Raw genomic sequence first — 14,891 nt, 5'->3', positions numbered from 1 at the left:
AGACAAATGGGTCATGGTGGAAAGTTCTGACTAAATGTGGTCCACTGGAGAAGGGAATGGCAAACCACTTCAGTATTCTTTCCTTGAGAACCCCATGAATAGTATGAAAAGACAAAAAGATAGGACACTGAAAGATGAACTTCCCAGGTTGGTAGGTGTCCAATATGCTACTGGAGATCAGTGGAGAAATAACTCCAGAAAGAATGAAGAAATGGAGCAAGCAAAAAACAACACCCAGTTGTGGATGTAACTGGTGATGGAAGGACGATCTGATGCTGTGAAGAGCAATATTGTATAGGAACCTGGAATGTTAGGTCCATGAATCAAGGCAAACTGGAAGTGGTTAAACAGGAGACGGCAAGAATGAATGTTGACATTTTAGGAATCAGCGAACTAAAATGGACTGGAATGGGTGAATTTAACTCAGATGACCATTTTATCTACTATTGTGGGCAAGATCCCTTAGAAGAAATGGAGTAGCCATCATAGTCATCAAAAGAGTCCAAGATGCAGTACTTGGATGCACTCTCAAAAACGACAGAATGATCTCTGTTCGTTTCCAAGGCAAACCATTGAATATCATGGCAATCCAAGGCTATGCCACGACCTGAAGTTGAACAGTTCTATGAAGACCTACAAGACCTTTTAGAAGTAACACCCCAAAAAGATGTCCTTTTCATTATAGGGGACTGGAATGCAAAAGTAGGAGATCAAGAAATACCTGGAGTAACAGGCAAATTTGGCCTTGGAGTACAGAATGAAGCAGGGCAAAGGCTAATAGAGTTTTGCCAAGAGAACACACCGGTCATAGCAAACACCCTCTTCCAACAACACAAGAGGAGACTCTACACATGGACATCATCAGATGATCAAAACTGAAATCAGATTGATTATATTATTTGCAGCCAAAGATGGAGAAGCTCTATATAGTCAGGAAAAACAAGACCAGAAGCTGGCTGTGACTCAGATCATGAACTCCTTATTGCCAAATTCAGACTTAAATTGAAGAAAGTAGGGAAAACCACTCGACCATTAAGGTATGACCTAAATCAAATCCCTTATGATTATACAGTGGAAGTGAGAAATAGATTTAAGGGCCTAGATCTGATATATAGAGTGCCTGATGAACTATGGACAGAGATTCATGACATTGTACAGGAGACAGGGATCAAGACCATTCCCATGGAAAAGAAATGCAAAAAGCAAAATGGCTGTCTGAGGAGGCCTTATAAATAACTGTGAAATGAAGAGAAGTGAAAAGCAAAGGACAAAAGGAAAGATATACCCATTTGAATGCAGAGTTCCAAAGAATACCAAGGAGAGATAAGAAAGCCTTCCTCAGTGATCAGTGCAAAGAAATAGAGGAAAACAATAGAATGGGAAAGACTAGAGATCTCCTCAAGAAAATTAGAGATACCAAAGGAACATTTCATGCAAAGATGGACTCAATAAAGGACAGAAATGGTATGGACCTAACAGAAGCAGAAGATATTAAGAAAAGGTGGCAAGAATACACAGAACTATACAAAAAAGATCTTCATGACCCCGATAATCATGATGGTGTGATCACTCACCTAAAGCCAGACATCCTGGAATTCAAAGTCAAGTGGGCCTTAGACAGCATCATTATGAACAAAACTAGTGGAAGTGATGGAATTCCAGTTGAGCCTTTTCAAATCCTAACAGATGATGTTGTGGAAAGTGCTGCTCAATATGCCAGCAAATTCGGAAAACTCAGCAGTGGCCACAGGACTGGAATAGGTCCGTTTTCATTCCAATCCCAAAGAAAGGCATTGCCTAAGAATGTTGAAACTACCGCACAATTGCACTCATCTCACACGCTAGTAAAGTAATGCTCAAAATTCTCCAAGACAGGCTTTAACAATATGTGAACTGTGAACTACCAGATGTTCAAGCTGGGTTTAGAGAAGGCAGAGGAACAAGAGATCAAATTTCCAACATCTGCTGTAACTTTAAAAAAGCAAGAGAGTTCCAGAAAAACATCCATTTCTGTTTTATTGACTATGCCATAGCCTTTGACTGTGTGGATAACAATACACTGTGGAAAATTCTGAAAGAGATGGGAATACCAGACCACCTGACCTGACTCTTGGGAAATCTGTATGCAGCTCAGGAAGCAACAGTTAGAACTGGACATGGAACAACAGACTGGTTCCAAATAGGAAAAGGAGTATGTCACCTCCTTTTGTATATTGTCTGTATATTGTCACCCTGCTTATTTAACTTCTATGCAGAGTACATCATGAGAAACGCTGGGCTGGAAGAAGCACAAGCTGGAATCAAGATTGCCAGGAGAAATATCAATAACCTTAGATATGCAGATGACACCACCCTTATGGCAGAAAGTAAAGAAGAACTAAAGAGCCTCTTGATGAAAGTGAAAGAGGAGAGTGAAAAAGTTGGCTTAAAGTTCAACATTCAGAAAACTAAGATCTTGGCATCTGGTCCCATCACTTTATGGCAAATAGATGGGGAAACAGTGGAAACAGTGGCAGGCTTTTTTTTTTTTTTTTTTTAATGGGCTCCAAAATCATTGCAGATGGTGACTGTAGCCATGAAAATAAAAGACTCTTACTCCTTGGAAGGAAAGTTATGGCCAATCTAGACAGCATATTAAAAATGTGAGACATTACTTTACCAACAACGGTCTGCATAGTCAAGGATACGGTTTTTCCAGTAGTAATGTATGGATGGGAGTTTTGGACTATAAAGAACGCTGAGTGACGAAGAATTGATGCTTTTGAACTGTGGTGTTGGAGAAGACTCTTGAGAGTCCCTTGGACTGCAAGGAGATCCAACCATTCAATCCTAAAGGAAATCAGTCCTGATTATTAATTGAAAGGACTGATGTTGAAACTGAAACTCCAGTACTTTGTCCACCTGATCCAAGGAGCTGACTCATTTGAAAAGACCCCAGTGCTGGGAAAGATTGAAGGCGAGAGGAGAAGGGGACAACAGAGGATGAGATGGTATAAGGCATCACTGACTCAATGGACATGAGTTTGATTAAACTGAAGGAGCTGATGATGGATAGGGAGGCTTGGTGTGCTGCAGTCCATGGGGTTGCAGATGTCAGACATGACTGAGTGACTGAACTGAACTGAACTGAAATGTCCACTGACAGATGAATGGATAAAGAACATGTGGTACAGATACACAATGAAATACTACTCAGCCATAAAAAAGGATGTAATAATATCATTTGCAGCAACACGGATGGACCTAGAGATTATCAGACCAAGTGATGTAAGTCAGATGCCGTATGATGTCATTTATATACTGAGTCTAAAATATGCCACAATGGACTTATTCAGAAAACAGAAACAGACATAGAAAACACATTTATGTTTTAAATGTTACTAAAGGGGAAAGAGGGTGGGCGAGAGATTATGAATATGAGATACAAACCACTATATATAAAAGAGATACCTACTGGGCTTCTCCGTCCATAGGATTCGCCAGCAAGAATACTGGAGTGGATTGCCATTTCCTTCTAGCCCAAATGTAGCTCTATTGAGCCAAGTCCTATGAAATAAAACACTTGTTATTTGTACCTACTTGTGATAAAATGCATACCTTCCCACCCATAATAAACTAGTGTAACCCCAACAAACACTCTCATTTAGAAAGGGGAAAAAAGGGGGGAACCCAGAAATTACTGGTTCACAGAAGGTCTGAAATCCCATGAAGGAATTGTTACAAGGTCTACTAATCTCTGTGTAAGGAACTTTCCTTAATCAATCTTTGGTTTTGTTTCCTAGGAATAGCGTCACAGTCTATTGTACTTCATGACTCTTGACTTTACCTTCTGAGGAGTCCTTCCTTTTCCAATATCCTCTTTAGGAGAAATGTCCATCTTTGGCTGCCAAACAGTTTCTTCATCCTGTCAAAAAAGTTGAGAGCTCAAGGGTAGTTTTATTGCTCAAACAATCACAAACTCTTTTAATTCAGGCTGGTAGTAGTAATTTTGGCACACTACAATTTTTAAAAAAACATTAGTGTTTTGGATATCTTTGTTTCCTATTAGTGCTTCCTGCCAACAGCCAGATTCATAATTAGAAGTCATTCTTTTAGGCTTAATTACAGATAATTTGTACTTTTTAGGCTTCCATTAAGCCAGTCTATGGTATCTTTACCAGGAGCCATTCTGTACAAGTGAAATGACTTACTGGGGATTACTTTAAAGGAATCAGCGGTCTTAACAAATAATGTGGTGACAACAGTCTTGATTTGGTCTTTGCTCCCCAGTCTGAATCACCATAATCATCATATTATTATCATTAACTGGGCTTACTTTTACTTAATAGGGTGAAAATATTAACTTTTCATATTCATGAAGGATGACAAAAACTCTTTATAAGCACTTCATCATATTGCTTTTTGAAGACTATTCTTGTCTTCTTGTGGGGCCCTAAATGGGAAACCTTAAAAAAGATGGGTTAGCTTTGCGGTTGGAAACTAAGATGGCGCCTGGCGGAAGAGAGAGGGGCATGGTCTATGTTAAAGTTTTTGATTGGCTCTCTTGATTTCCGTGCACGTGGACAGCGTGTGATCACCATAGACTCCTGTTATAATGAAGGCACATGATGATTTGACCTTTAACGTGATTGGTGCAACTGTGGAAAGTCCCTTGCAAAACCCCCTTGCTTGCCTATATAAACCAAGAGTTTGTGGCAATAAAGCGGAACTGCTTAGACAGAACCCCTGTCATATCTGATTGTCTCTTGCTCGCGAGGGGCTAGGTTGGTGGACAGCAGGCTCACCTCTCCTCGGGAGCCCTCGGCTTTGCTGAGGGAAGTTCCACTTCCTCTCTCTTTCTGCGGAGCACCCCCCCTCCTCCCCCCCGCATCTTCTGATCTTTATAATAGGTTTCTCTAAGATAATAGATAAGTTGTTCCTTCTCCTATTTATCCACTTAAAAATTTCTTTGATGGTATACTGAAAATCACCTACTATCTTGAAAATAGATGTTACTATATGAAAATATGGTAATTTCATATTCAGCATTTGCTCAACTTGCCAAATTGCTGATGTACTTTAATTCACCACAAATAATTAAAATTATTCCATGTAATAGAATGTACACAGAATTAGAAAATGACTATCCATGCCCTTGACTTGGTCCTTGCATTGAGTCTCTGTCTTAATCTGCAAATGATTTATTGGCTGGAGATGAGAAATGGGGCTGGTGCATGGGGATGACCCAGAGAGATGTTGTGGGGAGGGAGGTGGGAGGGGGATTCATGTTTGGGAACGCATGTAAGAATTAAAGATTTTAAAATTTAAAAAATAAAAAACTAAAAAAAATAAATAAAAAATAAATAAAGACAGTAGCATATTCAGGGAACACAGAAAAAAAAATACTAATATCTTTCAACTCTGCTTCTGGATTTCTGCATCCTTCTTTTCCCCTTCATTCTCATTTGAAAAAAACTCCAATGATTTTCTGAGTTTATTCTTCCTTACAAAGCCTAATAATCAATTCTGGCTACGAACATTCTATCTTGAAAATTCGTTGAAAGTTTTAAGGCATATTTTCTGACTTTCAAGTTATCTCAGGTAGCAGTATTACCAAAATTTTCATTGTTGCATAGAATAGGTCATTTTTCCAGCCTCCTTTAATATCAGGGGCTTCAATAACAGGCACAGTACAAATAACCTCATATTTGAGTTTACTCAGTTCAGTTCAGTTCAGTTGCTCAGTTGTGTCCAACTCTTTGCGACCCCATGGACTGCAGCACGCCAGGCCTCGCTGTCCATCACCAACTCCTGGAGTCCACCCAAACCCATGTCCATCGAGTTGGTGATGCCATCCAACCATCTCATCCTCTGTCATCCCCTTCTCTTCCTGCCCTCAATCTTTCCCAGCATCAGGGTCTTTTTTTTTTTTTTTTTAATCAGGGTCTTTTCAAATGAGTCAGCTCTTTGCATGAGGTGGCCAAAGTATTGGAGTTTCAGCTTCAAAATCAGTCCTACCAATGAACAACCAGGACCGATCTCCTTTAGGATGGACTAGTTGGATCTCCTTGCGGTCCAAGGGGACTCTCAAGAGTCTTCTCCAACATCACAGTTCAAAAGCATCAATTCTTCAGCACTCAGCTTTCTTTATAGTCCAACTCTTGCATCCATACACGACCACTGGAAAACCCATAGCCTTGATGAGACGGACCTTTGTTGGCAAAGTAAGGTCTCTGATTTTAAATATGCTGTCTAGGTTGGTCATAACTTTCCTTCCAAGGAGTAAGAGTCTTAATTTCATGGCTGAAATCACCATCTGCAGTGATTTTGGAGCCCAGAAAAATAAAGTCTGACACTGTTTCCATTGTTTCCCCATCTATTTCCCATGAAGTGATGGGACCAGATGCTGAGATCTTAGTTTTCTGAATGTTGAGCTTTAAGCCCACTTTTTCACTCTCCTCTTTCACTTTCATCAAGAGGCTTTTTAGTTCTTCTTCACTTTCTGCCATAAGGGTGGTGTCATCTGCATATCTGAGGTTATTGATGTTTCTCCTGGCAATCTTGATTCCAGCTGTGCTTCTTCCAGTACAGTGTTTGTCATGATGTACTCTGCATAGAAGTTAAATAAGCAGGGTGACAATATACAGCCTTGACGTACTCCTTTTCCTATTTGGAACCAGTCTGTTGTTCCATGTTCAGTTCTAACTGTTGCTTCCTGGCCTGCATACAGATTTCTCAAGAGGCAGGTCAGGTGGTCTGGTATTCCCATCTCTTTCAGGAGTTTCCCCAGTGTATTGTGATCCACACAGTCAAAGGCTTTGGCATAGTCAAGAAAGCAGAAATCTATGTTTTTCTGGAACTCTCTTGCTTTTTCCATGATCCAGTGGATGTTGGCAATTTGATCTCTGGTTCCTCTGCCTTTTCTAAAAGCAGCTTGAACATCAGGGAGTTCACGGTTCACGTATTGCTGAAGTCTGGCTTGGAGAATTTTGAGCATTACTTTACTAGCATGTGAGATGAGTGCAATTGTGCGGTAGTTTGAGCATTCTTTGGCATTGCCTTTCTTTGGGATTGGAATGAAAACTGACCTTTTCCAGTCCTGTGGTCACTGCTGAGTTTTCCAAATTTGCTGGCATATTGAGTGCAGCACTTTCACAGCATCATCTTCCAGGATTTGAAATAGCTCAACTGGAATTCCACTACCTCCACTAGCTTTGAGTTTATTGTTGTTGTTGTTATAGCAATGTTATGCTTCTACATATAAATTTATTAATCAATTTTTATTGATTATTTGTGGTGACAAATAACCCCAGTTCTGGCAACTTGCAACAACAGTCACTTATTCATATTACTGGGTTCTGCTAGGCTCTTTTGGGTTCAGCTTGCATTGCTGTGTGTTCTCTCTTTGAATCAAGTCTGAGGAGGAGCCACTGTCTGAAAGATGTCTTCCTGACAATGGAAGGCAGGAATAAGAAGAGTGTCAATCACACAAGTGCAATTAAAGTTTCTGTCCAAATGTGTTATATCTGCTCACATCCTATTGGTTAAAGCAAACCACACAGCCCAAAATTAACAAAGGTTAATGGGTGAGGGGAACAAATGCTGACCATAGGACAGCAAGGAAAAGAATGAAGAAAAAATAAAATCTACTTCAGGAAATATTACTAAACAACAAACAGTGTTTCTTGCAAGTGCTAAAGATATTCTATAAATAAAGTAGATCTCTGATCTCAGATAACTCATTCTAGTGGAGAATTCTGCAAGTACAAAGGCAATCAAAATGTAATGTGAGAAGTGTATAGGGACTCATGTCATTTAGCCTAGAATTAAGGCTTTAGTGAAGGTTTCCTGGAAGAAATGGTAACTGAACCAACACCTGGATGGTGAACAGGAGTTAGATGGTGAAAGAAGTTGAGGAGCAGTGGACAGGGAGAGAGTTCTCAGCAGCTCAGGATGAGCAAAGCCTGAGGCCACGAGAAAACATAGAGAACCAAAAATATGTGAGTATGGTTTGAGGACAGAGATCAGTCCTCTCAAATACACAGAACAATGGCTGAATACTTCATATTAAAAACATAAATGCTGGCTTTAAAGCTGTGGAGTCACAAGTCCCATAAATAATTTCATATTAGTATACTGTTATTCACTGGGAGAAAAAAAAAATTCCCTGTGCCTTTCAGAGGTGGAACAACCCAGAGAGCATGGGCATTTTATACATAAACCAAGCCAGGGTGAAATGCAGAAATAATAGGATTAAACTGTTTTGTGGCCTGGCACTTTTCTCCAGCATGCTTTGTGGGAGAAATCCTCAGTGCTGAAATAGAGTGAATGCTGTTAATGTGGTAATTATTTTATTATCAAGGGCAACTACTGGCAAGAAAAGAATTGCCTTGAGGTTTATAGTTTATGGCGTTGATCAGAAAATACAGTTGCTTCTGTCAATTAACTACTTTAACCAGGTTTTAGAAAAACAGAAATGAAAATGCAGTTTTAATCCATCATGTTTCAAGGGCGTGGCTTTGAATTTGGTCTAAGCAGTGTGAAGGAATCTGAAAAGGATCCCTTCACAGGGACTGCTCTGAGGAAGTATCTAGCAAGCTCACAATATGGAGAGGCTCCCCTGTCCTTTTAAAATGGGCAGCTGGGGAATGTTAACATGCTGATGACAAGCATATAAAAAAATAACACTTCAGGCTCAGTTTGTACTCAATGTGCATGTATTTTAAAAGGAGGTATCTTGTAAGTTTCAGCCATAAACTGCTTTCAAAACAAGTTCTTTTTAATATAAATTTATTTATTTTAATTGGAGGCTAATTACAATATTGTATTGGTTTTGCCATACATCAACATGAATCCACCATGGGTGTACAAGTTCTGGTAAAAGAACTTAAGCAGTTCAGGAAATGAACACTTTAAATATTCACCTTTAAGACACTCTTTGCACTTCCCTTAAGCACCTGTGTAGTTCTGCTGCCCTAAATCTGTAAGGACCAGTCATAAGAAGAAAAGTCAGAGTGAAAACAAAAATCCAGAATCATCAAATTTGAGATCAACTAATGATATGGTATCATAAAAAGACACATGATCTTTTTATCACCAAAATCCTGAACACGTGATAATGTATTGTATCAACTCCAACCATTGATTGTCATGTTGTTGTTGAGTTTACACCTGTGATCTTGTCACAGGCAAAAGTACTGAGAAGGCAAAGTATGACTATGTTGTCTTCCATTCCCCCAGGATCTCACTTTTGCTACAAAATGATCTCCTTTTCTCCACTCAAGTGTCTGTAACTGCCCTCACTGGCTGCTTAACCAAGCTCTGGATACTGTGCTAATCAAGTATGTATGTAATATAACAATAGCGGTAACCATGTTTCTCTCATCTTAGAGATAAGAAAACTGAGATACCCCAAACATTAATAATTTTCTCAAGCTCATAAAGATAGTAAAATGGTAGAGGTAAGATTCAAACCAGATCTCTTTGACTATAAGCACATTCATAATTCCAACCACAACACTGCCATCTGCGTTTGGATGGTTTCTTCCACACTGGAAGCTGTGGCTGAGGGAAGGAAGCAAACTAATCCTAACATGTGAATGACTACAGCCCATCCTCCTTACCCACACTCCCAAATCATTTATCTTTTTTTTTTTCACTTTGAAAAATGAACTTTATCATTCAAGTTGACTGAATCTTGAACTGGATTGATTTAATGAAAGGTAACAAAAGGAAAAAAAATATTTTAGACAAACTGAGGAAGTATTTGGAAATAGGAAAGAGGAGCAGGAGCCATTCAGGTGTGATTTGAGTCATTCTGTTTAGTTGGCAGTGGAATCTCTTGGCTCATGCTTTCTTTTGAAGCAGGTCTAATATTACCGACTCATAATCAAGTCAGCTTTGCTCACCTCTTTGGAGAATATATTTACCATAATTTAATGCTTCAACTAAAAAGAAAAGATTGAAGAAAATCAGTGAGGTCTATTGATGGTAGACATCTGAATGCAGATTTTTATTTCCCTGTTTGAGTGCTCAGGTACTAGTAACTGAGGCCAGTAGACTGATCCAGTTTACAAGAATTTTAAGTCTCTGGTACAAATGCAAGCTTTCCATTTGTCCTCATTTACAATCAAGATTGCCGGGAGAAATATCAATAACCTCAGATAGGCAGATGACACCACCCTTATGGCAGAAAGTGAAGAGGAACTAAAAAGCCTCTTGATGAAAGTAAAAGAGGAGAGTGAAAAAGTTGGCTTAAAGCTCAACATTCAGAAAACAAAGATCATGGCATCCGGTCCCATCACTTCATGGGAAATAGATGGGGAAACAGTGGAAACAGTGTCAGACTTTATTTTTTTGAGCTCCAAAATCACTGTAGATGGTGATTGCAGCCATGAAATTAAAAGACGCTTACTCCTTGGAAGAAAAGTTATGACCAACCTAGAGAGCATATTCAAAAGCAGAGACATTACTTTGCTGACTAAGGTCCGTCTAGTCAAGGCTATGGTTTTTCCAGTAGTCATGTATGGATGTTAGAGTTGGACTGTGAAGATGGCTGAGTGCCGAAGAATTGATGCTTTTGAACTGTGGTGTTGGAGAAGACTCTTGAGAGTCCCTTGGACTGCAAGGATATCCAACCTGTCCATTCTGAAGGAGATCAGCCCTGGGATTTCTTTGGAAGGAATGATGCTAAAGCTCAAACTCCAATACTTTGGCCACCTCTTGCGAAGAGTTGACTCATTGGAAAAGACTCTGATGCTGGGAGGGATTGGGAGCAGAAGAAGGGGACGACAGAGGATGAGATGGCTGGATGGCATCACGGACTCGATGGACGTGAGTCTGAGTGAACTCTGGGAGTTGGTGACGGACAGGGAGGCCTGGCGTGCTGCGATTCATGGGGTCACAAAGAGTCGGACATGACTGAGTAACTGGACTGTACTGAACTGAACAATTTATTTATTTACCAGGCAATTTCTATTTCTCCTTTGTCTTTTCACTGCTTTCTGCGTGGCACTAGTGGTAAAGAACTTGCCTGATAATACAGAAGACATAAGAGACATGGGTTCGTTCCCTAGGTTGGGAAGATGCCTTGGAGTAGGAAATGCCAATCCACTCCAGTATTCTTGCCTGGAAAATCCTATTTTCTAGGTCATGGAGGCTACATACAGTCCATGTGGTCACAAAGAGCTGGACACAACTGAGCATCTGAGCACACATACACATCTGTGAACTCTTTTTCCATATCTTTCCCATCTTCATTTATTTACAGGTTTAATCTCCCATTTTTTTGTGTTCCCTAAGCACTTATATCTTTCTCTATGTGACAGCTCCTACACAACAGATTGTAATTTTTTACATGCTAAGCTTTTTTCACTTTAAGAATTTCTGAGGGGCTGCCCTGACGGCCTAGATGGTAAAGAATCTGCGTGTACTGTGGGAGACCCAAGTTTGATCCCTGGGATCAGGAAGATCCTCTGGAGAAGAAAATGGCAACCTGCTCTAGTATTCTTTCCTGGAGAATCTCAGGGACCGAAGTTTCAGTCCATGGCATTGCAAAGAGTTGGAACGACTGAGCGACTAACACACACACACACACACACACACACACTGATTTATAGTTGTTGTTTTTGTTTTTTCTGGAAGCACTGCGCAGCATGTAGGATCTTAGTTCCCTGATCTGGGATCCATCCCTTGCCCCCCTGCAGTGGAAGCGCAAAGTTTTAACCACTGTACAAACAGGGAAACCCCTAGATTTCTAGTGAGAGCATCTAAATAAACACATATTTTCTAAATCTGTATTTCATATTTGAAAAATGCCAGTCACAGGATCAATGTGACTTAAAGAGTGTTTCTGCAAAAGTTTAAACTTTATCTATATATAAGTGGTTCTTCTAATTCATTCCTCTTCCTCTTTGTATTTGCTCGCTAACTCTCTTTCTCTTGCACTCATTCTCTCTTTTGCCTTCCCCCTTTTGCCTTTTTTGCTTTATTTCTCTAGCTCTGTACCTGCTTTTCATCACTATTTGTCTCTGATTAGCTTCATTCTGCAACAGACTCTTCATTGTATCAGGGAAGACGGGCCACTGGTGCCAGGTTCAAAATTTCCAAGCTTAGCAACCTTACCAGAAAGTGAATCTGTTTCTTCTGGTGTTTAAAATATTATCATCCTGCTTTGGTTTATCTTACTTTTGATGGTAATATTCTCATATGAGGATAAGTCAGAAGGGTATACCTCAGATATCTAGAACTTGACCTACTATCTTCTTTGGTGTATAGCTAGGTTTTTACTGTGATAATGCTGTGTAACAAACAACCTCCCAAATCTCAGCTTCAGTCTTAGGAAAATTCTCCTCAGCTGTTTCAAAACTTTCTTCAGCAGTTCTCAGGCTGTATGGCTCTTCGTCAATGTAATGCATTTGTCATATTCCCTCAACCTTTGATTTAAAGTCTTAGTTTTCATTCTAGTTGCACTGAATTATTAATTAGATCATGTTACTACCCTGAACCCATTATGGACCCAGATAATGCTAATTAGTTTAGGCCTGAGCTGTTCATGGAGATACTCCTCTGAAGCACATGAGCTGCTTTAGAGGTGATGGTGGTTATCTAAAATATAGTCAGGGTGCTAGAACCAAAATAAAGTGATAAAAATATGCCACAATCAGCAAATGTTCAAAACAGAATATCTGCCTAAATTTTAGATTTCTTATTTAAGTTCAAGTTTGTGGTTTAGTCTACTTTGATCTTAGAAAGAAGGATTAGGCAACAGCCATGATCTGAACTATTAGCAGATACCACCTTAAAGACTAAACTGAGAAAATTCCCAGAATAAAGAAGGAAAGATGAAGAAGAGATACTTTGTAAAAGGTGACAGTTTTCTTCCACTACCTGATCTGCTGAAAAACATCAGCTTCTTAAGTTTAAACTTTTTCCTCCCTTGTAAAGAATATGACACATTTTGAACTGGAAACATCTGCTGGTACATCAGTCACTGTTCTAGTTCTAGGGGAGAAAAACAGTAAAATGTTAGTCATGATAGTGGAGGAAGAGCTACCCAGAAAATATTTTATTGATTAAAAATATTGAAAAATATATGTAAGAACTGAAGAAGAACAAATGTTAAATAACACATGAATTCTGAAAAAAACTTCCTTACATCTGAAATTTCTGATGCATGATACATACTTTAGGATGATTAAGAAACAATTTTTGTAATGCTGAGGACAAGATTATTGCTGCTTTTGGGTCATACCTATAGACTGTCTTTGACTTAATGTTTATTCAAAGGACTGCTGTGGTATATCAATGAAGGATTTCCCATATAGAATTCACTGTACTTATAAATGTCCTACCTTAACCTTGTGAAATAATTGTCTGTAAGATGGCTTTGAACTGCTCTGAAGATTTAGAGGGTTCTTCATAACTCCCCTTGAAGCCATTCCCCCTGGGGATGACCCACAATCGTAGGCTTATTTATGTTCTCAAGATGAAGTGAAGTAATGTATGAGATGTGATTGAAATAGTCCTGGATACATGAAAAATGCTCAATAAACTGCACGACAAATTACCTTTCTTATTACTGCTGTTATTATTTGAGTTATTATTGCTTATATTATTTGAATCATTTTTCTATAAGAGCACATTCTGTGTGCAAGTTGCTGCTCTAAGGATTTGATGATAGGAAAGTCTATCCCCACTTGTGCTGATCTCAAAGGATGAATGAAGGCGGCAGCTGCTTTCTAACATCTCTGCTTTGACAGCCCTCAGAACCACCAGAGCCTCACATGCAATTGGGCCTATTGGTAGCTGCTGGAATAAGGGTGCTTGAACATCTTCAGAATGCCAATATTTTTTCAGGGAATAGTAACCATGTGTCTCAAAGTGAAAATTAAATCCAAACTTCCTTCATCATCAAACACTTGCTATCCTTCTTTGAAAACTTGGTGAATCTGGTGTTCATGAAAACATTGGTGAGTGAAGATCAGTGTGAAAGGCCAAGTAACACGTCTTCTTCCTTGTCTTTGGCTCTTCATTTTCATGGCCCTAATAATTTCTCAACAGAAGAAAAGCAAGCATGAAGCAAACGAGATCATAGAAATGATACTAAGTAATGAATCATCTCATAGATAACAACTGAAAAAAAGCTAGTTTGATGCAATAAAGCTTGTACTGACAATTAAATACTGGTCATGAAAAGGTAATTTAGAGGTTTGCAACTACTACATTTTTACACCTCAACTTATTTGAAGAAAAGTTTTATGATATGTTTTAACTGCATTATTTATAAAGAGCAAAGGCTATGCCACAAAATAATTAATATTCTTGAATCCTTTGAGGTTTTTATTTTAAAATATGGGTAGATAATTTTTTGAAGATTATTTTCAAAGTATAAAACAGAAAAAGAAACAAATATTTTATTTTATTTTATTTTTTTTTTAATTTTTAGTTTTTTATTTTTTAAATTTTAAAATCTTTAATTCTTACATGCAATACTTATGTATATTTAGTAGCAGTAGTGAAAATTGCTCAGTCATGTCCCACTCTGTGACCCCATGGACTGTAGCCCACCAGGCTTCTTGGTCCATGGGATTCTCTAGGCAAGAATACTGGAGTGGATAGCCATTGTCTTCTCCAGGGAATCTTCCAGACCTAGGGATCAGATCCAGGTCTCCTGCATTGCAGGCATATTCTTTACCATCTGAGTCACCAGGGAAGCCCTTATGTATATTTACAGAAATACAAATCAAGATAGGATTTAATTTTTTTATACTTCAGATTAGATCAAGGTTAAAAAGCAGAATATGCGGAGATAAGTAGTCAAGTATTTTGAAGGGAAAACCATCAGGATTTGTAGATGGATTGGATGTGGCAAGAAAAGGAAGAAGAGAAGTCAAGGATAACTCTTGATGTTT

At 38.9% G+C, this 14,891-nt stretch overlaps 1 long non-coding RNA gene across 13 annotated transcripts in view; it reads right to left on the bottom strand.

Annotated features, from left to right (window-relative positions):
- The window catches only part of LOC138445896 (uncharacterized), a 186,924-nt gene that overhangs the window by 60,830 nt on the left and 111,203 nt on the right, over positions 1–14,891 (bottom strand). For 6 of the 13 annotated variants that reach the window (XR_011259025.1, XR_011259032.1, XR_011259024.1 and 3 more), the window contains exon 3: positions 3,827–3,904. This is a non-coding gene — a long non-coding RNA (uncharacterized lncRNA). Of the gene's footprint in view, positions 1–3,454; positions 3,547–3,794; positions 3,905–14,891 lie in introns of all 13 variants that reach the window. The other 7 variants (XR_011259023.1, XR_011259021.1, XR_011259022.1 and 4 more) reach the window with 3 other exon arrangements.

This window comes from Ovis canadensis, chromosome 9 (assembly GCF_042477335.2).
Source record: "Ovis canadensis isolate MfBH-ARS-UI-01 breed Bighorn chromosome 9, ARS-UI_OviCan_v2, whole genome shotgun sequence".
In the NCBI taxonomy this organism is placed as follows: Eukaryota; Metazoa; Chordata; class Mammalia; order Artiodactyla; family Bovidae; genus Ovis; species Ovis canadensis.
The sequence above is the reverse complement of the archived record's forward strand: the minus strand, read 5'-3'. Positions and strand labels throughout refer to the sequence as shown.